Here is a 25,375-nt window from a genome sequence, read left to right on the forward strand (position 1 = left end):
AGACATTTTATCCTTGGCGTGGCCTACATGGTTGATATGTTTGGAGAGAGAGATTGTGAAGCAAAGATGAAAAACTCTACCAATTTCAAAAGTTGGTGAGTTAATCAGATATGTGTCTTGACTGACACCAATCCTAGTTGATCCTGCTTGGATGGGGTGTTAGGCTACCAGGCCCTGCTCACTGCCAGATCCAGAGGGACTGCCAGGATCTGTCAGAGCCAGCTGCCCAGCCCCCATTTCTGGATAAGGATGTGCTTCCTGGCCCTGGGCTGCCATGTGTACATCTGCAGCTGTCCTGGCCTCTCGGGTCGACCCAGGCCTTTGCTATGGGCATAGCAGCTTTACAGAAACAAGTCCTGGGCTCCCCAGGACTGCCCTGAACAGCAGACATCTCCATTGCTTATTGTGGAGGAGTCTGTCCCTCCAGTGCCTCTGTTCTCCCTGTCCACAGCATGTCTGCTCGTTGGGTTGATACGGGCCACTTTTCCTTCTTTTCATTTGGATGAAGTCTGACTTCTTTCCCTACCTGGTCTAAGCTAGTGCCTGGCCCAGTGGCACCAGTCTCATGGCCTTGAATGAAAGAAGTCCATTCCTTATATGGTTTTCAAAGCTCCTGAGAAAGTGGAGGTCTTTGGTTTTGTCTCTGGTGCACAGACAGCTATGGAATATCCTATGGGCATGCGCGAGAGAGGCCAGCTTGTCTGCTGGGATTGACCCAGGCTCTCTGGTGCCCCCCTGCCATCACGAGCAGTGAGCACACTTCTCTGGCCGGTCCACTTGGCTGCCAGCATCCTTGGGAAGCAAGGTATAAGCAAGCTGGTTAAACCTCGGTTAAAGCAGGTGCTGTAGTTTGATGGGCTGGGGCACCATGGGAGGCATCTAACCCCCACACCCTACTCCCTTCTTCGCTCTGTGAGCTGGGGATAGGGGAGGTGTGTTCATCTTTGTCCTTCCAAAATGCGGGGCATCCATGAGATCAAGAAAGAGACTTCCTGGGGCGCCTGGGTGGCTCAGTAGGTTAAGCGTTCAACTTTGGCTCAGGTCAGGATCTCGTGGTTTGTGAGTTGGAGCCCCGCGTCGGGCTCTGTGCTGACAGCTCAGAGCCTGGAGCCTGCTTCAGATTCTGTGTCTCCTTCTCTCTCTGCCCCTCCCCTGCTCACCCTCTGTCTCTCTCTGTCTCTCAATAATAAATAAGCGTTAAAAAGAAAGAAAGAAAGAAAGAGACTTCCTCCTTTGGAAGAAACAATGTTTGCCTATTGGTATAGCTCTTGGCCAAACAGTGCCCACATGCATTGCCCGAAGAAGGGGCCCTGAGAGAATGACAGACTTACTTCATTGGTTATTTATCATTATCAGGGCTCACATTCTAATTGCCCGCTTTCTCCCCTTAGTGCGCACCCCACTTCCCCACCACATGCAGGTGAAAGGTTTGAGCCCCATCAGCATTCTCCTTGCAGTCCACTCTCCTAGATGTGCTGAGTATTTTATCTCACTCAGTTCTCATGAAGTCGCCCCCTGGGGTTGGTGTTTTAAGCATCATTTTGCAGGGGAGGGTGTAGAGGTTCCAAGATGTCTGTAATAGGCATGAAAAGTGTCGGGCACCGAGAGAGGACCTAGAGGTCTTCCCAGAGGGCAGACACCTGTCTGCATTTTCATGGATGAGTTGAAGGTTGCTGAATAGACAAGAGACAAAAGTATTCCGGGGAGAGGGAAATGATCTCTCAAAAGCTTCAAGGCAAGAAACAACCACCTGTGCAGGGGAACCAGGGGACAGTTATAGCTGCAGGTTGGAGAAGTCAGGAAGGCTGTATGTACCAGGCTAGGACAGTGTCCTGGGGCAATGCTGTGTGTGTGTGTGTGTGTGTGTGTGTGTGTGTGTGTGTGACATGCACATCTGTGCCTGTGCATGTGTGTATGCACGTGCATGTAAAGGTGTTTACTCTGGGCAGAATCATTGATAGGTTCTGGATTTGACCACCCTTCTGATAAGAGGCAGGTGATGCAGGAAGGTGGGCCTGCTGGTGGATAGACCAGCTGGGAGGTCATCCCGACTGCCCAGTAATACTAATTGGTGTTTACTGAATGCTTAGCACCCTGCAAGTATCATCTCAGATATCTTGCAACAACCCTTGAGGTGGGTATTAGTATTATCCCCCCATGTTGCCTACAAGGAAGCCAAAATTTCAAACCATGAAAGAACTTGCCCAAGGTCACACAGACTGGGATTTGAATATGGATCTCTGACTGGATTCCAAACCCTTGGCTGATAAGGGCTTACATTTGGGCAGGAATAGTGGGATTGAACATAGAGGAAAAGTCTGAGAATTATTTAGGAGTTAAAACTGGTGAATTTGGCAAGTGGAGGGATTCAGGGAATGAGCGAGGGGAGAAGCGAGGGGGAGAGCTCAGGTGAACTCCGGAGAGTGAAGAAAGGAAAGGTTTTGTGGAAACGATAGTGGTTTTGTGACCACGATTCAGCTGGTGTGATGGAGCTGGATCCTTAGCAATACAAAGATTGCCCCTCTGTGTTTCCTTCACAGCTGACCCGCCATCCATCTGTGCTCTCCCAGGACAGTGAGAAAAAGGTTGACTGGGATCGATCCAGAAGAACGCCCTGCCTGAGGCTTCCAGGTTGGTACCTACTCAGCTAATCTGCTGTCTCTATACACGGTTGTCCCATCAGTTACTAAGCCCCATCTCCAGGTTGGTACCAAGGCAGTTAATCTGCTGTCTCTGCACATGGTGGTCCCGTCAGTTACTAAGCCCCTGACGGCATTGTTATCACATCCCACTTCTCCATCTGGAATCGTGAAACCAGAGATACTGCTCTTTTCTGCTCTTCATCTAACAACTCTATCAGAAAAGGAAACAAGAGACGTCAGGTGCAGCAGGTTCTTGATGGACCCATGCTGGAGACCATGGCAGCTCTTCCCGAAGGCTTGAAAGCTCCCTGTTAAATAAGCAGATCTGGAATTTATCCTGGGATGGACTCAGGCACACCTTCTGTCCCTTTAGGAAGATTAAGGCATTTGCTTGTTTCTTGCCCGTTACAACAACATTCAACAAATTTTAATTGAGGGCTTGCTATGTAACAGGCATGCCTTTTGTCCCTTTCCTTATACTAGGGGACTCTTAGAGGGTTCCCAACAGCATGGGAGCACTCTGCGTGTCATCCTCCACCCATTGAATATAATTCTTCTGGGTCAAGAGGTATAACTTCATTTCAACAATCTGCATGCTGTGCGGATTGGTAAATTCTCCTTATTGGTGTTCATTCTAGATGTTCTTTTTTTTAATGTTTATTTATTTTTGAGAGTGAGAGAGACAGAGCGTGAGCAGGGGAGGAGCAGGTAGAGAGGGAGACACAGAATCCGAAGCAGGCTCCAGGGTCTGAGCTGTCAGCACAGAGCCTGGCGCGGGGCTTGAACTCACGAACCGAGAGATCACGACCTGAGCCAAAGTCGGACGCTCAACTGACTGAGCCACCGGGCACCCCTAGATGTCCTAATCTGAAGATTTTGGTCCACGATAGGAAGATGGAGGCAATGCAGGAGCTCAAGAGGGCTGCTTTTGTTCATGTTAAACCACTAGTGCTAGGAGGATAGGAGGGACCAGACAGCAGATACTTTTTGAGAAAGTTCTAGGTTTTGTTTATTTGTTTGCTTTGAATGCGTCATTCCATGTAATCCTCACAACACATCTGCAGTGTAAGAACTACTAGTCCCATCTTATGGATGGGGAAACTGAGGTTTGGAGAGGTTAGGGAAATCACCCATGGTTGTACACCCAGCCCTTGAGAGGTGGATCTGGCCCTTCTGTTCTCATTGCTCTGACTCTCCTCAGGAAGGTGCTTTATGTCACCATCCTTGGCTCATTCCGGCCTCAGCCTTGCTAACATGATACTTAAAGGTTTGTGTCACTCCTTTGTAGTCATCCCGTGCAACCACGTTTCTCCCACATCGGAGTCATTTGCAATTGGATTGTCGGAATTTCAGTTTTGAAAGTCATCTCTCCAGAGCTGTCTTCCCGCATAAAGTCATGGGACCAGCCTCTTTCCTGCAGAGGTTTTTGTAATCTGCCTTCGTAATGTCCGAGGTACACGTGAGACCATGCCCAGCTTCTCCCCCTCGAATAGCGTGACCTGTGTGTGAGATGACCTGGCTACGATTCCTCAGGAGTTTTTTTCCCTTGTTCTTTCACCAAGCAATTCACCCTCGTTGGAGCAGAATTAGGTTCCAAATAGATGTTGTGCTCTGTCCCCAACCTCTGCTTTCCGAGAGGTTACATTGCTGAGGCAAGCCACGAATGTATTGAAAGTTCGCTGCTTTTTCCCTCAGTGATAGGTCCTGCAATGAAAAGTAGTTGTCAATAAGATTGATTAGGCAATTTAGACTGGGAAATATTTCCGTGGGTTTTATTTTTGTTAGGAATTTGGATTTGTCTCTGTGACAGCTTGCGAGGGACTTAACTTGGATCTCCACCTGAGTGTGTTTAGCTAATACGAAACTGTACGGCTCTGAGAAGAATTAGACTGTCGTGTGTGTGCAGTTTTACGTGACGCAGCGTTAGGAGACTTTGTATGAGGTAGACAATGTAGAGGAGTGGTTAAGACCATTTGTTTTTAGAGACAAACACGTGGATTCCAGTGTTTTCTCAACATTTCATTGGCTCTGAGATTTGGATAGACTCTTACCATCTTTACGCTGTATTTTTTCCCACCTGTAAAGAGGTTGGTGATACAGGTGGTGATATGGGCATATGGGCCTCTCCTAGGGCATCCGGGGACTAAAGGGAATAATGTAGGTAAACGCTTAACGCAGTACGTGGCACGTGGTAACATAATTAACTTGGGATACTATTATTATGAACAACGGCATCTGTTCTAATGGGGAACCGTTTCTGTTTGCATCTATGTGTGTGAATCTGAGTATGAAAATCTGAGTACATGCTTCTGGGATATTTTAGTCTCACTGCTAGCGTTTAACACAGACATTCATAGGTATCCCATAGTGTGCCCTGAGGGCAGGGTGGGGCTGAAGAGTGGAGTCCTACATCAAGCATCAGAAGAGCAGGGAGCATCTAAATTGGAGAGGAGAGGTGGCCTCGAAAATGTTGGGTCAGAGCATGAGAGTCCCTCAGAGATGAGAAGGGTCTCAGCAGGGAGGAAGGTGGAGGGAGAGTTCTTGTGCGTTTTCTACAAAGCACAGGACAGAGATCAAGAGGTGAAGATAGTTTTCTTTCAGAGACAGAGAGAGAGGGAGGTGGAGATCTGACACGCCAGGTCGCACTGGGCTTTGGGAGGGGGCTCCTCCCCAGGGAAGTGCTCCTGGCTGGCCTGCCTGGAGGTCAAACCAAAAATCTCTCAGGACTCATTTCCCTATCCGGGTTTCAGCGGAAAGAGCAGTGGCCTGCAGAAACTCCAACTTTGATTTCCAGACAGTACAACATTTGTTTTTAGAAAAAGAAAAAAAAAAGAAAAAAAGAAAAACCCAGCCTGCTCAGAGGTGACAAGGGTGACAGAGCTACAATTATCACCTGCTCCTCAGCACCTAGTGTATCGTGGGAAAGGGACTGACAGCTCTGAACTCTCTTTGTGTGGGGAGCTGAAGCCCCCAACCTCTGCTGAGAACATTTGACACAGACAGACAGCTGGGGCCGACGAGGGGGTGGGTGGGGGTGGAGGGGGCTGTCACCTCCTCCCTTTGTCTTTATGCTGTGGGAGTGGGCTGAGAGGTCTTCCACGTATTTCCATTCTTGGGGGGATTTTTGTAATACTCAGCTCGGCGTCACTTTAGAGTCTTCTCAGGGTGTCAGACCTTACACACAAGAAAAGGAGAGAGCAACGGTGTTGAGAGGAGCTGACCTCGGAGAGGGGGCAGGATGGAGGAGTGACCTCCAGAGGGCGCCAGAGTGATTCTATGTTAAGGAGCTGCTGTAGGCGACCTTCGTTACTGGCGTAAGGAGGAAGGGCTTTTGGCACAAAGATCCAGGATAAAACCTGATTCTACCTGAAACTAATATAAAACTCTAAGTTAACAGTACTTGAATTTAAAAAATAATAAGTCATATATATGATATATATATTTTATATATGATATATATGATATTTTATGATATATATTTTTTATATATGATATATATTATATATATACATATACATATGTATACATATACATATATATATATGATATTTTACTTGAATTAAAAAAATGAATATATACCCAAACTGGGGAGTAGTGCTTGGGGAGGACCTCCAGTTCATCAGAATAACGTTTGTCGTTTGGCCTCCTTCTGCAATTAGTGCTCTTCACTGCCCTGTAGTGCTGGGGCAGGGAGAAGAGGCTCAGAGGCTTGTAGCTGGGAAAATGTGCAAACTCCCGGGGAGAAGGCTTCCTGGCTGGTTCTCACCACCACCACCAGGAAATGAAATCCTCCAGGCGTTCTCTGCAGTTCAGCTGTTTGGCCTCTAGAGGGGCGCCCTAGAGCCACTAGTGTTCGGTTCCACTTCCCACTGGCCAGGGGGACGGGTTCACTAGAGCAGCCTCAACCACGGTCACCCCCAATGTCCACCGGCACTTCCGGTGACCAACCACCCTGGCTGCCCCGTGGTCCTTTTGGTACTCATCTTGTAATTGGTGTCCTAGCCTCTTGCTCCTCAAAGAGTGCTCTCTGTATCCTCAGCATCCTGTCATCTGAGTGCTTGTTAGAAATGCAAGATCTCAGTCCTCCTCCCTCAGCAGACATACTGGGTTAGAATCTGCATTTTGGGGGTTGAGTGTCAGACTCCGGATTTCAGCTTAGGTCATGATCCCAGGGTCGTGGGACAGAGCCCCCCATCAGGTTCCAGCGTCTGTGCTGAGTATGAGTAAGATTCTCTCTCTCCCTGGGGCATCTGTGTGGCTCAGTCAGTTAAGTGTCTGACTTCAGCTCAGGTTATGATCTCATAGTTTCTGGGGGTTCGAGCCCCATGCCGGGCTGTGTGCTGACACCTAGGAGCCTCTCTCTCTCTGTCTCTCTCTCTGTCTCTCTCTCTCTCTCTCTCTGTCTCTCTCAAAAATAACATAAAAAAAAAAAGAATCTTTTTTTTTGTCTGTCTCATGCTCGCTCTCTCTCTCACTCTCTCTGTCTCTCTCAAAAATAAATAACATAAAAAAAAAAAGAATCACTCTCTCATTCTGTCTCTCTCCCTGTGTCCCTCTCCCCCACTCACACGCTCTCTCCTCTCTCAAATTAAAAAAAAAAAAAATAGAATCTGCACTTTAACAATATCCCCGGGAAATATGTATGCACATTCAAGTCTGAGAAACATAGCCCTGCTCCCCTATGGGCTCTCATGATAAGGGTGACTCTCAAGATAACTTCTGGCTTCTCAGCACCCCGGGCAGAGAACATGGCACAGAGAAATGGTCACAGACATCTTGGCCAGAAGTCAGAGCCAAGTAGCACCCCTGAGATTTTGCATTTCCAATAAGCACTCAGGTGACAGGATACCGCTGATCCAGGGAGCCCTCCTTGAGGAGCTAGAAGCTATAGCCCCAGTTATAGGATTAGTACAAAAAAACCCATGAGCCCTGAGTGTGTGCCAGGCATGTTTAGGCATCCTCTGATCTCAGCCTGTACTCTCTCTGCAAGGGAGGGTGCTAGTCCCTATATACAAAGGAGCAAATTGAGAATCAGAGAGGCTTGGAACTAACTCATGTCTCCAGAGCTAGCAAAGAGGCCAGATGGATGAGGAGAGAAGGGAGTTCCAGCCCAGAAACAGCCTGCACGGAAGCACAGAGGTGGGAGACTGGGTCATCATCGGCATCAGGGTTAAGAAGCCCTATATGCATATGCATAATGTGTTCATTCATTCAGCCCAAGCTACTTACTGAGTACCCACTGTGTGCCATGCTGTGTGTTGGGCAAAGTAGTTACCATGTGGAGTAGGGCAGATACAATCTCTGCTCTCGAGGAGCTTTCTACTGGGGGAGAGTCACTACAAACAATTTAATTACAATTGAGGTAAGAACCACGAGGCATCAAAAGGGAATCTAGCTTCATCTCGGAGGAGAGGATACTGTGTATAAACCCACAGGAGACATCCCTTCATTTAGGGCCCCCTGCTTTTCAGAGCTCCTAGATCTGCTGTTTTCTTTCTGGGTTGGTGGCTCATCTCCTTCTGCCCATAAGCTGAAATCCTGGCCCAAAGGGATGCTGGACAAAGGGAGCAGGGGCCAGAGCCCAGGATATCCCCCTTGGGTCTCTGCATGGAGTGGGTGGTACAGAAAACGACTTTGTTTTTTCTCACATCAAAAGCCCTGGAAGGCTGTAGTTAATGCATTTTCATGGCCAAGTGTCCTTGTGAGGAGGTTCAGAGGAAGGCCATGTCAAGCACGGCCTGTTCTTTCGTTCTTCTCCCTGACAAACACCTCTCACACTCAGACACAGCTGGGGCTCTTTCCCATGTTTCTATACTATGGCTCTGCTTTGATTTGGGGGCTCCAATTTTCTCACTTGGGCTCTGGCAGCCTGCAAATGACCCAGACGATGAATGGTTCCAGCAAATGACCTTGGCATATGGGGCAGCTGCAGTGACCAGCCAGGGCACCGGGGAGGCTGTATTGCCATGGTGGAAGTCATGAGCATGGTAGTTTCCATTGGCCTGTTTCAGTTGTCTGTTGCTGCTCAAAAAATCACCCCAAAACTATCAGAACAAATAGCTGAAATGAACAGTGACGCCTTATATCTAGTAGTTCTGTGTGTTGACTGGGCCCAGCTGGGAGGTTTTTATTTTACAAGATGCAGCTGAGATCACTCATGAGGCCACGTTCACCTGGGGGCCAGATAGCGCTGGAGCATCCAAGATGACCTGTCCTCCCTCATCCACGTGGTCTCCCATCTTTCAGTAGTTTAAGCTTCTCTACAACATGGCAGACAGCTTCCAAGAGGGTGCGTTCCCAGAGGACAAGCCCCGGTGTACAAGCACTAATCCAGCTTCTGGTTGCATCATGCTTGCTAAAGTCCCACTGGCCGAAGCAAGTCACATGACCAAGTCCGGCATCACTGTGGGAGGGGACTGTACCAGGGGGTAACCCTCGGGAGTTGTGGCGCAGTGGGGACTTGAGGAGGCAAAGTCTAGAAAATAAGAGCAGTCCTGGGAGGTACATGTAGCTTTAACATATTTCAGTCAGTTATTCAATAAGTAGTAAGTCACTCTAACCAGTACCAGGCACTGTGCAGACCGTGAGCAAACATACCAAGATGGCCAAGACACCAGCCCTGCTCTCAAGGAGCCCACGGATCACTGGCTACAGACAGGCAGATAATGCTATCATGTGTGTGACCTGTACCTGGGCTGAGTGTTGCCTTGGATCCTCCAGGGTCAAAGAGGAGAGAAATTTGAGTCAGACTTGGGGGGCAAAGAAGGCTTCCCTGGGGAAGGAACACTGGAGCTGAGTTTTGGGGCAATAATGGCGGTTGACTGGGTGGATTTGCAGTTTAGGGATTCCAAACACAGGAGATAGAGTGTGGCAAGGCCCAGAGAGAAGAAATGTTTTGACACCACCCGAAAATGAGAGGTAGTTCCTTGTTCCACACGTCTAGAAGGAAGAGATGAGCAAAGAAAACCTAGAACCTGAAGGCTCGTCTGTCATGCCCTAATCCTTTGAGACCAAGGGAGAGCATTAGAAAGACATCTTCTTTGTGCATAAATGCATTTAAAATTTTCGGTGATAAAACATGTTTACTTGTGTAGAAAATAATACAATGGGGAAAACATCATTCTGGCCGCTACCCACTGAATAAGGAGACTGTGCCAAAACATAGTTATGATTTGATGGCAGCCTGAAAGGATCCAAGGCAGTTGGAATGAGGACCAGGGGGAGACACAGGAGAGGGGCTTAGGAAGTCACAAATGTGAGATTTGGTGCAGGGGAAATAGGAGGGCGAAAGAGGAAGAGATAAGGATAATACTGTCTCGTGCTGCCCCAGCACCTGTCTACAGGGGGCGCAGAAAGTATAGCACCGACCAGAGGAATTGCTTTGGAGTTTGGGTGCCCGGAAAGGAGGGACTTCGTGGAAAGGACAAGGTTGATCTGTATTAATACACCATCCACTTTGTAGGCATTCCACAAATAAATGTGGTCCAGACAGAATGTGTACCTCAGTGGCAAACAGCTGGGGCTTCTGAGTTTCTCTAGTAGAAATACTGGGGTTCTATCCTGGCTCAGGCGCTGGGTGCTTTCGATGTGATGTTAGGTAAGCTCTGTGATGTTAGGTAAGCTATCTAAACTCTCTATGCCTTGGTCTCCTCATCCTGGAAAGAAGGATATTTTATAAGGTTATTGTAAGGGTAATATAGGAATCAGGCTTGCAACATCTTCAAAGGGCACTGAACATAGAAAGCACTCAATAAATCCAGGTGGAAGAATTACTAACAGTTTTGATCTGTTTATGGAATAGGTACAGCCTTCGAGTGGTTCAAAATTCAGAACATTTAAAATTATGTGCATAAAGAAAAGTCTGTTTCTTTTTACCACTGTCCTCTAAGTAAGTAGGTTTTCTCTCTGGCAGTGACAAATGTTACTGGTTTCTCAGGCATTCTTTTAAGACAGTTTATGTATGTCCAAGAAAACACCTGTACTCTCTGTCTTATTATTATACAAGTGGAGATAATACTTTCTAACACTATAGTTCACTTCTACCCCCACTTTTTGGCTATAATTTTTCATTAGTGTAAAGGCACTTTCTTTAGTCTTTTCCTAATGTGCAGGCTTTTACTGTTACAGTGTTTGTAATGTTACAAGCATTATTTCACTCATGCTGGAGTATAGCTAAAGATAAATTTCTGGAAGTAGAATTTCTGGGTCAAAAGAGTTCATGTGTTTTTAATTTTGTTAGCTATTGCTAAGCTCCACAGAAGTTACACTAATTCACTTCCACCAACACTGTGTGAATCTGGTGAACATGTTCGGAAACACGTCATTGGAGAGACTGTAAACTGGGATAAGGTCTAAGAGAGTAATTCAGCGATAGCTAGCATTTTGGTATTTGCCAATGTGATGGGCAGCAAATGGTACTTCTGCATAGTTTTATTTTTCATTTCTCTTACTGTGTGCAGTTAAGCACTTTTCCCCCCCTATGCTAAAACCCATTAACATTTCCCTTTCAGCAAACTGTTCCAAATAATTCTGTTCATTTTCCTATTGTGTTCTTAGGGTTTTTTTTTTTTTTCTCATTGATTTGTGGACCTTTATTTACTAAAGGAGTTGTAGTATGACTTGCAAATATTTTTTCAATTCTTACTTTGTCTTTTTATCTCACGTGTGGAGGTTTTTGCTATGCCGTTCTCTAAAAACATTTGTTAATGATTTTTTTAGTTTTTCTTATATGGCTTTTGATATCTGAGTCATTTTTAGTTCATTCATACTCTGACACGATAAAGAAGTTCTATCATGTTTTCTTCTGGCATCACTAAGGTATCCGTTTTGCATTTATTTTTTATTTAATTATTTTTGAGAGAGAGAGTGGAGTGCAAGTAGGGGAGGGGCAGAGGGAGAAAAAGAGAATCTGAAGCAAGCTGCACGCCCAGCAGGGAGCTGGACATGGGGCTCGATTCAACCACCTCAAGATCACGACCTGAGCCAAAATCAAGAGTCAGACGCCCAAACCGACTGAACCACCCAGGTGCCCCTCAGTTTTGCCTTTAAAACTGTTACTCATTTGGAAGCGCTTGGATAACACGGTCAGTTTGAGCCCAAGCTCGGGTAATCTCATGGTTCGCGAGTTCGAACCCTGCATGGGGCTTTCTGCTCTCAGCACAGAGCCTGCTTCAGATCCTTTGTCCCCTCTTTCTCTGCCCCTCTCCCTGCTCACTCACTCTCTCAAAAATAAATAAACATTAAAAAAATAAAACTGTTACTCATTTGGAATTTCTTCTTATGTAGGTATTGTATGAATACAATTGAATGTCTTTGGAGGGGTTTCCATCGTATTTTCCCAGCATCATTAAAAAAAATATTTGTCTTTTCTGACTTGAGATGCCTCCTTCATAATGTATTAATTCCCCAAGTGATTTGGGTTTATTTCTGGTCTTTCTATACTATTCCAACGATCTGTCAGAATATTCATATACCATATCACAATGCTTTCATTTTTGTAGCTTTATAATGTATTTGAATATAAAGATTAGTGCCATCTCATTGCTATTTTTTTTTCATAGTATCCTGGGTTTTTTGTTCATTTTCCCACATGAACTTCAAAACAGCTGGACAGTACTTTTTACATCAATTTTAATTCATAGATTGAGGAGAATTTACATTTTTATAATCTTGAATGTTGCCAAGACCATAGCATGCCTCGTCATTCGTTCAAGCCTTCTTTTGTGTTTTTTAGTTTTCTTCACACCAGTCTTGCACATCTATCATTAATTTTCATTACTTGGTATTTCATCTTTATCCATATGTGTATTTTTTGCTGTTGTAAATGGAGTCTTATCTTCTCTTCAGCCTTCAGATTGTTGTTTGCTTCCGTGAAAGCTCTGTATGTGAGTTTTGTACCCACCAGCTTAGTGAGTTCTCTTACTGTTCATGATGGTTTATTTGGTGTTTTTATTCCCCATTAGATGTTTGGACCTTCCCATATGACAATAGTGAAAATTTTGCCTTCTCCTTTCCAATGTCTAAACACACACACAGACACACACACACACACACAGAATCCGAAGCAGCCTCCAGGCCCTGAGCTGTCAGCACAGAGCCCGATGCAGGGCTCGAACTCACGAACTATGAGATCATGACCTGAGCCGAAGTCAGACGCTCAACCAACTGAGCCACCCAGGCACCCCTGAAGTTTTTTCTAATAAATACATTTAGCTCATTACTATGGATTTATATGACTATATGTTTGGTCTTAGTTCTAATGCTTTTACATTCTGCTTTCTAAATTTTTCTTTATGAAACTTTATGTTTGGACCTCCCATTTGACAATAGTGAAAATTTTGCCTTCTCCTTTCCAATGTCTACAAATCTGTTTCTTTCTAAGTCTAATTGCATTGGTGAGATTTCTCGAATGGAGTTATCACTGGAGATAGTGTGCATCTTTTCTGCATTCCTACCATTAATGGATATGCTTCTGATGTTTCCACATTAAACTCAGGTTCAGAAAGATGTATTTTATTGCATTGAGGGAGTATTCATGTATTCTTTTTTTATTGGTTGGTTCGTTGTTTGTTATGAGAGAGAGTGAAAGAGGGCAAGTGGGGGAGAGAGACACAGGGAGACAGAGAGACAGAAAGAGAGATAGATAGATAGAAACAGAGAGAGAGGGAGACACAGAATCGGAAGCAGGCTCCAGGCTCTGAGCTGTCAACACAGAGCCTGACGTGCAGCTCAAATTCACAAACTGTGAGATCATGACCTGAGCCAAGGTCAGACACTTAGCTCAAGTCCGACACTTAACAGACTGAGCCATCCAGGTGCCCCTGGTAGAATTCCTTCCTCCTTCCTTCCTTCCTTCCTTCCTTCCTTCCTTCCTTCCTTCCTTCCTCCCTCTTTCTTTCTTTCTTTCTTTCTTTCTTTCTTTCTTTCTTTCTTTTTCTTCTTTCTTTCTTTCTTTCTTTCTTTCTTTCTTTCTTTCTTTCTAGAAATTTTAAGGAATCACTCTTTTTCTTTTTCTTCTTTTAAAAATAGGCTTAAAAACTCACCTTATAAAAATTTCAGTAGTTTTATGAAGAGAAAGTTTACTAGCCTTTTCTATTTGCTTGTTCGTAATTAGTCTGTTTAAATTTCCTATCTTTTATAGAATCAATTCAGATTATTACATGACTTATGCAATTGTTCATTCCCTTGAAATTTTCAAACGTATTTACATAGAATTGAGTAAAGTACTGGTTTAATTTCCTTTATACACATAGTTCCCCCCTCCTCCACTCCATATGCCTTATTTGCTAGACTTTTGCTTTCTTTTTTTTATTAATTAGATTACTTACTTACTTATTTATGCTTCTAAAGCCAGCTCTCAGATTTATTCTAACATTTTCCTTTTTAAATTAATATATTTATTTCTGCTCTCAGCTATTAAATCCTCCCTTCTGCTTTCCTAAAGGTTGTTTTATTATTTTTATAGCTTCTAGAATTGAATGTTTACTTGATTTATTTTCTATCACCTTGATTACTAATACTATTGAATGAAATAAATTTCCCTGTTGATATTGCTTTAGCTGTATCCAGTAGGACTTATATATATCGCCTTAATTTTCATGTTCTAGATATTCTGTCATATTTATTTGAATTTCTTTTTTTACTGAAGAGTTCTTTTTTTTAATGTTTATTTTATTTTTGAGAGACAGAGCACGAGCAGGATAGGGGCAGAGAGAGAGGGAAGCAGAGGATACGTAGCAGACCCTGAGCTGTCAGCACAGAGCCTGACTCAGGGCTTGAACTCACAAACCGTGAGATCGTGACCCGAGCCCAAGTCAGAGACTTAACTGACTGAGCCACCCAGGCACCCCTTAAGAGTTGTTTTAAAAAGACTTAAACGTTTATTTTTAAACGTATTTTTTTTTTAGTTTGGTTTTATTATTCATTTCTGGTTTTAGTATAGTATGACCAGAGAATGAATTTTGTACTTTTTACTTTGGATGGATTTTGAGTGAAGATATTTTCTCTATGTTGAGGATATGGAGTTGGAAATACATACATTTTTAATTTTTTAATTTTTAATGTTTATTTATATTTTTGAGAGAGAGGGAGAGAGAAAGCACAAGCAGAGGAGGGGCAGAGAGAGGGTGACACAGAATCTGAAGCAGGCTCCAGTCTCTGAGCTGTCAGCACAGAGCCCAATGTGGGGCTCAAACTCACAAACTGAGGGATCATGACCTGAGCTGAAGTCAGACGCTTAACCAGCTGAGCCACCCAGGTGCCCCTAGATCCTTTTGTTCTAAGTGTGGCTTTTATTTTTTATTTTTTTTTAGACGTTTTTATTTATTTATTTTTGAGAGAGAGAAAGAGCGCAGACACACACATGCCCATGCACGTGAGTGGGGGAGGGGCAGACACACACACACACACACACACACACACACACACACAGAATCCGAAGCAGCCTCCAGGCTCTGAGCTGTCAGCACAGAGCCCAACGCGGGGCTCTAACTCACGAACTGTGAGATCATGACCTGAGCCGAAGTCAGACGCTCAACCAAATGAGCCACCCGGGTGCCCCTGAGGTTTTTTCTAATAAATACATTTAGCTTATTGCTATGGATTTATATGACTACATGTTTGGTCTTAGTTCTAATGTTATTTTTACATTCTGCTTTCTAATTTTTTTCTTTATGAAACTTTCTCTCTGCAGACTATGCACCCTATCCCTTCTCTCTGCACCCTATCCCCCACTTTGTGTAACTTAGAAAGTCTATATTTTTCTGGTAGTTACCATTGTAACCATAACTTTATATAATATGCTTAATCCCCTGTTTCTTTTGACAGTATCTATTAATTCTCTATATAATACATCAATCTTCTATTTCTTTAGATAATAGGTAGTCATTTCTTTCATATCTTTGTTCATTGCCTTGGGTTCACTGAGATAATTGCCTCATTACTTTCTTTTTAAAAAATCATGTGAAATACTTAGTCACGATTTATTTGGCTCGGTGAAAACATTTTCCCTGTTGATTCTTCTTCATCTATTTGTTTTTCCTCTTTCTTTCTTCCCTTTCTCTTGCATTTTTGGTATGGACCCTGTGCTGGTTCCTTTTCAAATACTGGCTTTGGAAGGTGGGAGTTTTTCCCTGAACCAGCTGTTGGTATGTGTGTGGGGCTGGCTGGACCGCATTTCCGGTCACCAGAATTTTTCCTTAGGACTCAGGGTTTTGTGCGTGAGTGGTGTGGGCTTTGCCTCAATGCAGCTGGGGAAGGCAGGCATTTATGTGGTAATTCATAGGGCAAAGCGTCTCTCCTCGCCACTGTCACTGAGATGGACCGTTTCTCACATACGTGGCTTGTCTGTGTGACACCGGCCCGTGTCCCACCTTCTCTGCTTCATGGAATTGGGTCCAGAGACTCTCTTGGGACCGCCCTGGATACTCTGTTCCTGCTTTTGAAATCGGAGAGTTTAGGTTTCACATGTCACCTTTTGGAAATGTATTTTGCAAGTTTTTCTTCTGTAAAGAACAGCAGTGAGCTCCATTGCTGGGGCTTCCCCTCTCCCCTTTTCCTGCTGGATTCTCACGATCGGGGTGACATTCCCGTGGTCTCTTCTGCTTCACGAAGGCTAAGTTTGTGTTCCTGCGTCACATATGCCTTGTTGCGTGAAGGCGATTTCCTCGAGAAGGAAGGAGTGCCAGCCTCTGGTCACCCTGGAAGTTGACTGTCCTGGCCGATACTATGATCATCACAGGTGTGTTGCTGGGGAGGGGGTCACAGTCAGGGTGGCCGGACTGGAAACAGGGGAACGGCTTCCAGAAGCCCTGCCAGGTGTCAGAGAGGTCTGAGTCTTCCAGCTTTAGGAGATGGGAGACCAGGGGAGGGTGAGAACACTCTCACTCACAAGCAGGCCCTCAGCTCCTGACAACCACCCACAGGGGCAGGAAGTAGGGAACCGGATGCAACCCTGCCTCCTGACAACCCAGAATCCTCTCTGTTCCTGGCAAGGACTCCGTGGCTTTCAACAAATTTGGCACAGAGGGGAGCCAGAGTGTGCATCTTATGTTTACAGATGGAACAGCCAATAGTTGAACAGGAAGGGAACGTCCCAGCAAATGAACCCCCTGGTTTCCAGCCACGAGCTCTCTCTCTTCTTGAACATTCTGCCTCACAAACCATCCTACCAGGCTTCGGTCTGAAGCATGAGTTCCCAGGAAGAACACTCGCAGTGCCCTGAATTGAATGGCTTTTCCCTGCAGGTGGACTTTTTCCAACCAGCTCCATTCCCAGCCCCTGCCGGGCCTCACCCTCTGATGCATCCTTCAGAGTCCAGCCTTCCTTGACTTTTCTCCATTCTCTCCTGCCCTGACCTTGAACTTCCTTTGGATCTTCCACTTAGCCCCTTATTTTGAAAGATTCTGCATTTGTTCTTTTGCTCTTACTCTTTTCTAGGCTTAAAACTCTCTTTCCCCTTATTTTCCATTATTTGTTCCCTCACGTTACTTGGGTCTCTGCTTAAAAGTCATCTGCTCAGAGGGGTTGTCCCTGGTCACCCTATATAAAATAACACCCCCAGTTACCCTCTAACCAATTTACTTGTGTTCATAACAAGTTATTTTATAGATGTTTTTGTTTGTTAGTTGTCTGTCTTCCCCCCTAGCATGAGAGCAAAGACTTTATTTGTTATGTATGGCACTGTGTTCTTGGCAAGTGGATAAGATAGACGCTACATAAATATTATAGGAAGGAAGGAAAGATTGCTATATTCACACATCACACCGAACTAGCACTTATATATTATATTTTACTTGCCTGTTTCTCTCTTTAAACTGTCGTGTCTTTGAGGATAGTTCATCCTAGTGTCTTAGACAATGGCTGCTTCTGCATAGTAGAGGCTCTATCTATGTTTATTGAATTGAATCAACCACACCATGTCTGTCCCAAAGTGAAGAAATGAAGTTTATCTGCAGAGACCTTGGGGAATAAGGTAATATCTGCTCTGACACCCCCCTATCATCTATCCCACCTCTTCTCCGGGGAGTTCTTTATATGCAAAAGCAACAGTTGGGATGTGGACATTTTTTTTATAAGCAGTAGATTGCATTTGATCAGGAACCACAAGTGTGTCTAAGAGGGCTGGCTGAGGCTCGCCACTCCCATGCCCCGGTCTGTGGGTGGAGGTGAGTGGGGCAGCTCTCCCCATCAGCCTGCCGTCTAATTGATTACTCCCCACTCTCCCAACACACACAGGCGCTTACTAGTGGAGTTAGGAGGAAAGAGAAGCAGCCAGTAATTTTGAGAGCTCTGGGAGTTCACTGCCACTCCTTACAGGAAATTGTTCGGTTCCCTTCCTGGACCCATCAGTCAGCCCCAGTTTCCCAAATTAAAATCAGCACTTGGAAGCCATGTTCTGACAGCGATTCTATACAGAGGATCCATCTGGTTGTATCCAGCCGAGATCCCCTGTAGGATTGCTCAGGCTCAAATAATTAATGGAAGAATATTACACTGCCAAACACATCAAGCAGTTTGCCAAGAGTGGAAGGGGAGCCCTCAGGACTGGGGAGGTCCCATACATAGCTCCCCCGCCCCCTATGTCTGTCTATGAACTGGAGCTGGTGACATCGGATGTACCCTCAGGGGCCATCTGGCCATGAAGTTCCCAACCAGGGGGCCAGGACATCTGATGTGTTGCCAGGACTTGGGGTCTGTGCTGCACACAGTTGGGGACAAACAACCAAGTAATAAAAATTGCAAATGATTTATTTCATAAAGAACGTAAATGATAGTGGATCTGAAGTTACAGTTGATAACTTAATTGAATTCTGTTAGCCTCCTTGGCTGAAAAAGAAAGAGTTGGGCATTGTCTAGCATGAGTAGCTCAGATTAATAGCATCACCATGGGGATCTCTGCAGAAAAAGGTTGAGAATCGTGGCCCCAGTCTGGGCTTCTTGTCAATGATGGAATCACATCCTTGGCATACTGTCCGGTCTCTGCTTGAAAACTGCCAGTGTGGTGGTCTCCATATCCTCAGACGGCAGCTCGATTAGACAGAAAGCTCTTATCCCAATTGAATTGCTTCTGGTTTCCACACATTGCCCTGATTTTCCCACCTAGAGAGAGAGGATCTTTCCTACAAGCTCCCAGACACTGTGTTCATATCATCTGGGGTACCGTCACTCTTTCTTTTTAATTCCAGCTCCTGCCTCTTTGTGGTAGGGCTGAGAAAATGTTTGGGAATATTCTCCCTAAAGGCAGTCCTTAATCACTGAGTGAAGGGCCCCCTCCCATTGGCTGGGGTAATTCTGAGGCATGTCTATGCACGGTGATCCAGATTTTTCCTGCAGGACGGGGCTTGAGTCACCTGTGGGGAAGCTGGTTTATTAACATACCGTCTATCGGCTGCTTTTCTCCTTTGTATCACTCCTCTCTATGCTTCTTGTACCTTCCAATAAACTGTTGATGCTTGAACCCTTGGCTCAGAAGCTGCTTTCTGGAGGAACCCAAACCAGTAAACCTGACCAGAAAAATACAGGACCTTTTTGGAGAAAATTGTATTAAAACAAACCAATGGAGACATGGACTGTATTCGTGACTTCAAAGCACTGTAAAACTACCTTTTCTCCCCGATGAACCTTTATAACAGTGCAATTTTAATCACACTCCCAGTAGAATGTTTCAGAAATCTGAAAAATGGATTCCAAAATCACACAATAGATTCAAGGGCACAAACGACGAGAACAATTTTGAGAAAGAAGAAAGAGCAAAGAAAGGAGCCTCACTTGCCCATAAATCAAGACTAATTCAAAGCTGTAGAAATAAAACCAGCACAGGACGGGCAAGTGGATCAGGGGGAACACGGCAGCCAGAGCCAGAGATGTGCCTGTGGTGATGGAGGCACCACCCGACAAGGGAGAAGGGGAGGCCTTGGGAAAGTCAGCCATTGCCCGTTTCTACGGAGACAGGAACACAGGAAATGGGCCCCAAGAGTGGCAGAGGTGGCACAGTTTGGGTAAAAGGACCAGTCCGTGGCACTTCTCATTGAGTAATTAGGAGCTCCCTAAGATGCCAGGGCTCGCCCAGCTCTCTGTTCCCTGTGATGTTTCTTGGTTTGACGAAAGTATACCACTCGCATCTCTGGAAGGGGGGGGGGCCCCGATCGATGACCTGTCACACTGGTGCCGAGTGCTTCGGGTCAGCAGCTCCCACTCAGCACTTCTGTGATCTCGCAAAGACAGCCCTGCACCTCAGGGTAACAGGAAAGCCTTTCTGGACAGCAGTGTGTCATTAGCTCTGGGGAAGGGGCAGGCGGCATGGACACGAGGAACAGATAGATGCTCCCTTTTCCTGGCCGGGTTGAGAGAGCCATGTGCTATCTGTCACTGGGGGAAGCATCCACCCCCCTGACCCCAGACCCAGTTGCAGTGTGACACACACTTCCCACATGCAGGAGCCTCCACTGGGAGACACAAAGTGCCACACTGAGATGGGAACACGCTCACAGTCACAGGTCTAAGCATGATCCTGCCAGGATTGCTCCGGGGACTTCTGGTTGAGACATGGTTTCTCACAACTAAGTGCCATGGCAGGGACTTTTCCTGATGCCAGGAGCTGGTGTGGGTGCAGGGGACACTATGCCCTTAACCCCTCCCCCAAGCATCACGCACACACACACACACACACACACACACACACACATACACAAACACACACACACGCTCTGTGATATGGTAAATTTTGCGTGTCAACTTGGCTTGGCCATGGGTGCCCAAGATATTTAGTTAAACATTATTTGGGGTGTTTCTGTGAAGGTATGTTTGGATGATATTGACATTTAAATCAGTGGGCTTTGAGTAAAGCAGATTGCCCTGTTTTACTGGGTGGGCCACATCCAATCAGTTGAAGGCCTGAATAGAACAAAAAGACCAGTGTCACATGAGTAAGAGAGAATTCTCCAGCAGACTGCCTTTGGGTTTCATCGCCAACATTGGCTTTTCCTGGTTCTACAGCAGACAGCTTTCAGATCTGAATTACAGCACCAGCTCTGCCAGGGCTCCAGCCTGCCGGCCCACCCTGCAGATTTTGGATTTGGTAACTTCCATCATTATGCGAGCTATTCCCTATAATAAATCTTTATATATATATATATGTACATATATGTATATATATATGTACATATATATATATGTATATATATGTACATATATATATGTATATATATGTACATATATATGTATATGTATATATATGTACATATATATGTATATGTATATATATATGTACATATACATATGTGTATGTATATATGTATATGTGTGTGTGTGTATATATATATACATACATCCTGTTAGTTCCTTTTCCCTGGAGAAGTCTCTCTCTCTCTCTCTCTCTCTGTCTCTCTCTCTCACACACACACACACACATACACACACACACACATACACACACACACACACACACACACACACACACACACACATGCAGTTTGCCCCTGAGGCTATACTGTAGAATGAGATTTGACAACATAACTATTTCTACTCCCCTCTCTCCCTCCCCCTCCTGCTTCCATTCCTCTGCCTCCCACCTATCCACACAGTCCCTCTGGAGCCCAAGGATGGATAGAGGTAGAGGCAGACTCAGCATCCCAGGAGCAGACCAGGACCCTGGGGCTGACCCTAGAAGACCCATCTGGAGGAGCTTCGTCCCCAGATCATTCCTGGACTTTCTTCCACCTCACTCAGACCTCCTGGAATGTTCCCGGAGGACACTGCTAAATTACCTCTGCTGCCTGGGGGACAATAGAGTCTTAACAAGCTCTGATCCTCTTCTGTACTCTGTACCCCCTCCCTTCATTCCTCCCTCCCTTCTCACTTCCACTCCCCATATGCCTAGGCAATGTAATCATTGCTGTCCTCAGGTCCTTGGGAGCATACTGCTGGGCTTAGTGAGAGGAAGGAGTTATATAAGTCAGGAGCCCAGACTGGGGGTTGGAAACCAGGCCCTGAGGCCACTTCAGCATTCTCAGTCCAGTGACCTTGTACCTGTCACCAAGCAGTGCACTTTTCCTAGCCTGTGAGGGGGGAGAGAGCATAAGATGGTCCCCAAGGATGGGTGTTTGGGGTGTAGAGGAGGGAACACTGGGTGTGCCTGGCATCTGGGGGTGCACAATGAATATGTGCTGAATGTTCTTGAATGATGGGGGTCACAGAAGACTAGATCAGAGACCAGAAGTTTGACTTGTGCCGAATCACTACGTTTCCCTAAATCTCAATTTCAGCAGAAGTAAGTGTCTCAAAAATGACCATCCTGGGAGGCCATACCTGTGAAAAGGCTCATTGCCTCGCAAGGTGGTCTAATTGTCTACTTTAGATGCAGTCCTACAAGAACTTAGACATTCAGGGCCGTATTTTCCCAGTATTGCCTGAGTGTCAGGCCTTGTACTGGACTCAGAGCCACCACATTTCATCATCTTAGCAAGTTGTATGCAGGGCATCTTATAATCAGTGTTTTACAGAGATGGAAGGAGAGACTCAAATGGTGACGTGACCCTTGCAGAGTCACAGAGCTGGAAAATGACTGAGCTGAGATCCAAACATTCATTCATTCATTCATTCATTCACTCACTAACAATTCCTCCAGGCTCTGTGCTCAACACTGGGCACACAGTGGTGCATCAGAGTGACAGGGGCTTAGATCTTTCAGTGTTCCATGGCCCCAACCACGTGGTCTCTGAGGTGCTATAGCCCCAACACTAGGCCTTATGAGAGCTCTGATCCGAGGACCCGCCGTGGCTCTTGTTCTGGAACAGCTGGCCTCCCCACTAGGCCAGAGGGAGTCTCAGCAGTCCTTTGGAGTCAGGTTGGGGAACAAAGTAAGCACGTGGTCCATGCAGTATATTCCTGTGGGGTGGGAGCCCAGGACAGGCAGGTTGAAGGAGAAGAGAGAGGAGGCCCCAAGACGAGGCAGGAGGCAGGAGGCAGTCGAGGCTGCTGTCGTGGGGAGAGACGGAGCAGATCTGACCACATGCCTCTCCTTCTTGATCCTTTCAGTGGTTCCCCTTGCTGGAAAGTTAAAGAGCCAGTCCCTTACAAGACTTACAAGGAGTCCCAGATAACTCCTGCCCATCCAAGTCACCCCCAGACTAGGTTAGGACCCCATGCTTTGGGTGAGTCTATTCCAGCAGATTTTATTCCGAGTATCTGATTGTGCATCTGTCTCCAACAGCCCCCAGTTTCTGGGGTCCCTCCAGGGCCCAGACCTTCAGGCCTTAGGTCCCTTGCACACAGTCGGTATTTGAGAAATATTTGCTGAGCGAATGAATGAACACAGAGCTGAGTGAACATTCCTCAGGGGGCTGAGTGTGAGGCCTGGACGCTGGACCCAGAGTAACATGCACCTCACTCTGCATGGATGTTGCCCAGCTCAGGCTCCCAGTGGCCCCCCCCTTCTCTTTCAGAGTCCATAATTAATGTGGCACCCTCAGTAATAAGCATGCACCTCGTGGGCTCCAATCTTTCTCATTAGGTGCTGAGGCAGATTGCTCATCTTCTCTTCCTGGTGCTAATGAATGAATCATGCCGCCCTGCAGATGGCCCTGTGCTGTGCGGGGTCGGGGACGAGGATGGGGGGGTGGGGGGGCACTCCCATTCTTTCAGGGTCTGGTACTAGTGGCCAACGCACAGCCCCCACAGTGAATGGATGTAGGCCCAGAGCTGGTGTCTTTTGGTGGAAGGCAGTCCAGGTGGTGCCCCAGCCCTAATGGGCTTTAGGATAAGACCTCAACCTTCAGTCTAACATTCCAGGCTCTCTCAGCCTTGATCCTGGGCTAGCCTGCTGGGTTGGATCTCTTGTGCTCTGAATCCTGCAGTGCCGGACTCTTGTTTCCTGCAGTGCAGGCATCCTTCCTTCTGCGGGATTTTTCTCTTGCTGTTCCACTTTATCGGTTCCTGTTCCTTGTATGCCTCTCTGATGCTCATTTTGAAAAAGCCTATAAAAGCCGCGCCTCTTCCACGAAGCCTTCCCTGACCACCTTTCTTGCAGAATTCCCCTGTCCTCCTTTTATTCTTTTAATATTTATTTTTAAAATGTTTATTTATTTTTGAGGGAGAGAGCATGAGTGGGAGAGGGGCAGAGAAAGAGAGGGAGACACAGAATCCAAAGCAGCCTCCAGATTCTGAGCTGTCAGCGCAGAGCCTGACGTGGGGCTCGAACTCACGAACTGTGACATCATGACCTGAGCCAAAGTCGGACGCTCAACTGACTGAGCCACCCAGGCGCCCCTCATGTCCTCCTTTTATACCCTGCATAGACTATCTTCCAGCCCCAGCTCTGTTGCTTTCCCTACCTGTGTCTCAGATTCCTTGTCTTTAAAGGAAAGAAAATCCCTCCACAGACTTTTCATGAAATTTAAATGACCTTCCTTCACTGAACATTTACAAACATTCATTCTGTATTTAGCTCAAAATACATAGGACTAGGTGCAGAGGACAAAAAAAAAAAAAAAAAAAAAATACAGCTTCACTGTCCAGTAGCTTATAGTCCAGTAGAAAATAACCCAAATAATAATGATAATAATACGGACAATAGCTTCATGTTTATGCTTTCCAGAGCACGTGGCTAAGTGCTTTTACATACAGACAAATATAAAGGAGGTTGTAATACCTAGTAATGAAGTGCTTTCAAATTAGGTAAAGTCACAAATAAATTGAAGATTATCTTGTTATCACTCCTCATCTTTTGATGTCTGTCTGTCCCGGCTCCCCACTTAGGCTGTGAGCTCCACGAATCGGAAGGGGAATCATCCCACTTCCAGGCATGTCAACAAAGTATGTCTCAACCCCTGATGGTGGCTGGTTGGTTAATCTGCTCCCAGAACCGGGAGGATTAGAGGAAGTGTTGCCGGGTCAGAGGTAAACTCTCTGGAGGCCCCGTCAAGAAGGCCTTACTGAGGTCACCTTGTGCAGCTCCTGAGATTGGCCATGCCCAGCAGGTGGGGAGCAGTGGTCTACGGTCGAAGGGCTTCAGAGCAAGACCATCTGCTTTTCCTGGTAGGCCCTGAGCTCTGATTCTTGTTTCCTGAATATTCTCTCAGGCTTACTTTCTTCTCCCACATCTTCTGTCCTAAATGTCCTTTGACTGTGAGACTTGTGGCCCATAAGTAAGGCCAAGTGGAGAAAAGGGCGGCAGCCTTCCCCTCCTGATCAGTTGTACCTGCTCTCTCCCAGCACAACCAGCTCCCTGGCTTTCAGCCGCTCTGTTCCACCTGGAACTCATCCACAGGGCGCTGTGGGAAAGGACTGAGCATCAGAAGACCTGAACCTGGTCTCGACTCTGGGGCTGCCCATCCTCCACACCCCAGTTCTGTCTCTGGATCTAGGAAGAGCATCTCCTGTCCTTCCCACCTACAGGATCATTAGGGAATCAAACAAGACGATGTGTTAAGGGACTTTACACCTGAGTCACGTGAAACCGGGCAGACAGGTTATTATTACCTGCATTTTAAAGAGAACTTTCAGGTTTTGAGTTTTAAAATGGTTTCATTAAGTCTAATGATGACCAAATGGCCCATGGGAAGGAAGGAAACATGGGGACACCAGGACTGTCCAGCCCCATCAAGTGGCACCATACGAATAGGCACAGGTCCTTAGTAAGTCTTTCTACCTTCTGTGTCCCTCTGGGTCAGCGCTGCAGGAGGTGGGAAAGGGCAAGACCAGACTTGTGCCGGGAAAGAGAGAGGCAGGTGGGGAGG

At 46.0% G+C, this 25,375-nt stretch overlaps 1 long non-coding RNA gene across 1 annotated transcript; it reads left to right on the plus strand.

Moving 5' to 3' along the window:
* Positions 1-4: 4 nt before the first annotated feature.
* LOC132662286 (uncharacterized) lies at positions 5-25,116 on the plus strand. Its single transcript, XR_009602559.3, has 4 exons — positions 5-95; positions 2,541-2,631; positions 24,396-24,674; positions 24,852-25,116. It is a non-coding gene; the product is annotated as an uncharacterized LOC132662286 (long non-coding RNA).
* The last annotated feature ends 259 nt before the right edge of the window (positions 25,117-25,375 follow it).

Source organism: Panthera onca, chromosome D1 (assembly GCF_046562875.1).
Source record: "Panthera onca isolate mPanOnc1 chromosome D1, mPanOnc1 haplotype 2, whole genome shotgun sequence".
Lineage (NCBI taxonomy): Eukaryota > Metazoa > Chordata > Mammalia > Carnivora > Felidae > Panthera > Panthera onca.